Here is a 3,667-nt window from a genome sequence, read left to right as displayed (position 1 = left end):
TGGCTCAGACAGTAAAGAATCTGCCTGGAATGTAGGAGACCCTGGTTCGATCTCTGGGTTGGGAAGATCCCCGGGAGAAGGGAATGGCTACCCGCTCCAGTATTCTTGCCAGGTGAATCCCATGGACAGAGAAGCCTGACTGAATAACGAACACTTTCAATTTTACTTTATTCTCTTTAGAGGTTCGTGAACCATGCACTTTAATTTAAGAGTTTCTTCCTTAGTATAAAGGGAATCTTCCCTGGTGGCTCAGACTGTAAAGAGTCTGCCTATAATGCGGGAGATTCAGGTTCTATCCCTGGGTCAGGAAGATCCCCTGGAGAAGGAAGTGGCAACCCACTCCAGTATTCTTGCCTGGAAAATCCCATGGACGGAGGAGCCTGGTTGGCTTCTGTCCATGGGATAGCAAAGAGTCAGACACGACTGAGTGACTTCACTATCACTATAAAGGGGATACTCTTCTGCTTTTGATAAAGGTTAGCAGGCCTCTCCTTGCAGCTTGATGCTAAAAGGAGATGGATAGTGGCACACCAGACCCGGCCCCTGTCCTCTCCTCTCCACATCTCTGTCTAAAGAGAATGAAATAAATTAAGAGAGCATCCACGGCAGGAGAACTGTTTTGCATTCCCATAAAAGCCCTTGCTAAGGCACTGCATTTAAGAAGGGCATGGCAATGGGATGAGGGAGCCAGGGGCCTGGTCTCAGAAGCATGAGCAATACCATTTACAGAGAGGCAGGCAGAAGAATGGAAGAACCAGAAAGACAGAACCTCATCCCCAAACACAGAGTTAAACCTAAAGAAACTGTTTAAAAAATTGAGTGACAAAGTTTTAAAAGCTGTGAAACTAAAATTAGTTTTTTCCCTTTCGTTATCGGGCAGGTGGGGACTCATATGGGAAAACAGAATGACCTAGAGAAAAAAGAAATTGTGTTTTCTTTACATATCTAAGTGGAGTGAGTAATTTTGCAATCCTGGTTTACACAGGAAAAGAGAGGCAGATGTGAGTTTCAGCACATAGTATCGGAAGCCAAGGTCACCAGAGGCCCCCTCAGTCCCTCTCCACGGCAGCAGGGGTGGGATCCCCAAGAGCTCTCCTTAAAGACCTGGTCTCTCCCAAGTGGGGTCCATGTCCCTGACCCTCATCCACAATGTTCAGCGTAATTGACCTGCCTCTCTCTGTTGAAGCCCATGATGATGGTGGGATCTTTCCTGTCCAAGGAGTGGGGTGTCAGCCACTTTTTACTGCCTGTGGGTGCCCAGGACAATGATCACACCAGAGGGTGGATAACCCATAGCCGAGAAGGAAGCTCCTAGTCTGCAGTTGCCCCTCCCTCCCATCACATGCGGAAGATGATGCTGAAGACCGGCTGAGGAAAGAGAGGCCAAGCTCTGCAGTGAAAGATGAGGAGCTGAACCCAGCAGGCTTCTCCAGCAGGTTAACATGAATGCGGGTAAAGGGACCTAGTGTTTCATGTGGCAGAAGCTTGCTGTTCCTCTAGAAACAGAAAATGAGAAGACACTTCTCCAAGTACACAATCGACCTTTCTTGCCTATGTATAATCTTCTTTGAATGACAGGCAGAAAATGTGTCGTTGATACGTGCCCAGGTTCAGAAGATCAAATCCCAATTGTGCCACTTCCTTCCTGTGTAACCTTGGGCATGTTACTCAACCTCTCTGTGCCTTTTATCTTTCAAATGGAGAAAATAGTAATACCTTCCTCAAAGGATTGTTCAAGGATTAAATAACATATGTAAAGCTTAAAGAACAGTTCCTGGCACACAAGCCCTCAATAAATTTAGCTGTAACTGCTTCTGAAATTTTTTATTGATTTATTTTTGGCTGTGCTGGGCGTTCACTGCTGCTCACAGGCTTTCTCTAGCTGCGGCAAGCAGGGGCTACTCTCTAATTGTGGTTTTTGGCCTTCTCGTTGCAGTGGCTTCTCTTGTTGTGGAGCACAGGCTCTAGGCACATGGGCTTCAGTAGTTGCAGCATGCAGGCTCAGTAACTGTGGCACATGGGCCTAGTTGCCCCAAGACACCTGGAATCCTCCTGGACCAGGGATCAAACCCATGTTCCCTACATTGGCAGGTGGGCTCCCAACCACTGGCCCACCAGGGAAGTTGTATAGTTACTTTTACGACAAGGGTGAGAGCAGTATGACTTTTAAGACCCTTCTAGTTTAAGGCGTCCCTACATTTATTGACTTCCCTGGTGGCTCAGAGGTTAAAGCGTCTGCCTGGAATGCAGGAGACCTGGGTTCGATCCCTGCATCAGAAAGATCCCCTGGAGAAGGAAATGGCAACCCACTCCAGTACTCTTGCCTGGAGAATCCCATAGAGGGAGGAGCCTGGTGGGCTACAGTCCATGGGGTCGCAAAGAGTCAGACACGACTAAGCGACTTCACTTTCACTTTCACATTTATTGACAAGTGATTAAGGGTAAACTCTAATGAGACTTTTCAACAAAGTCATAGAGTATCTCCCTCTATAGGTCAGTCACCTTTTGGAAGGAACTGCATTCCATGCCCTGGAAAGAAAAGTGTTCATTCAATGAATCAGATCTTTCAGCCAAATAGGATTTTTAAACAAGTCTGACATCCGGGCCCTTCTGTCAAAAAGGATATTCTGATAACCATCTTATATAAGAAGACAGTACCCCAGACTTTCCTAGTGGTACAATGGGTAAGAATCCACCTGCCAATGCAGGGGACACTGGTTCGATCCCTGGTCTGGGAAGATCCTATATGCCTCTAAGGAGCAACTAAGCCTGTGTGCCACAACTACTGAGCCTGGTCTCTAGAGACCGTGAGCCCCAACTAATGAGCCTACCTGCCACAACTACTGATCCTGTGTGCTGCAACTGCTGAAGCCCATGTGCCTAAAGCCTTTGCTCTGCAACAAGAGAGGTCATGACTGTGAGAAGCCTGTGCACCACAGTGAAGGTAGACCCCACTCGCTGCAACTAGAGAAAGCCCTCTTGCAGCAATGAAGACCCAGCATAGCCAAAAGTAAATAAATAAAGTATATGTGTGTGTGTGTGTGTGCACTCAGCTGTTCAACTGTCCGACTCTGCAACACCATAGACCATAGCCCACCAGGCTCCTCTGTCCATGGGCTTCTCCAGGCAAGAACACTGGAGTGGGTTGCCATTTCTTCCTCCAGTTGATCTTCCTGAGCCAGGGATCAAACCTGCATCTCTGACATCTCCTGCATTGGCAGGGGGGTTCTTTATCACTATTGCCACCTGGAAATGGGACTCACCAGGTGGCTCAGTGGTAAAGAATCCTCCTGCCAATGCGGGAGACATAAGAGATGCTGATTCAATCCTTTGGTCAGGAAAATCCCCTGGAGGAGGAAATGGCAACCCAGTATTCTTGCCTGGAGAATCCCATGGACAGAGAAGCCTGGCGGGCTATGGTCCATAGGGTGGCAAAGAGTCAGACAGGACTGAAAGGACTTAGCCCCCAGGCATACATGAAGACAGTACCCAACTACTGTCCTTTCCCTCCTATAGGCTGAGTTCAGGATACAGTCAAGCTTCATTTAAAATGGGCACTTCAGCATGTAAACAATATTCATGAAAAGAATGTGGAGCTAGGAGGTCCTGGGCTTTCGATTTTGGCCTCCTGGTTCTTAAATGTGAGCAGCTAAGAGAGTTGTTTCTA

Source organism: Budorcas taxicolor, chromosome 3 (assembly GCF_023091745.1).
Source record: "Budorcas taxicolor isolate Tak-1 chromosome 3, Takin1.1, whole genome shotgun sequence".
In the NCBI taxonomy this organism is placed as follows: Eukaryota; Metazoa; Chordata; class Mammalia; order Artiodactyla; family Bovidae; genus Budorcas; species Budorcas taxicolor.
This window is presented reverse-complemented; position numbering follows the sequence as displayed.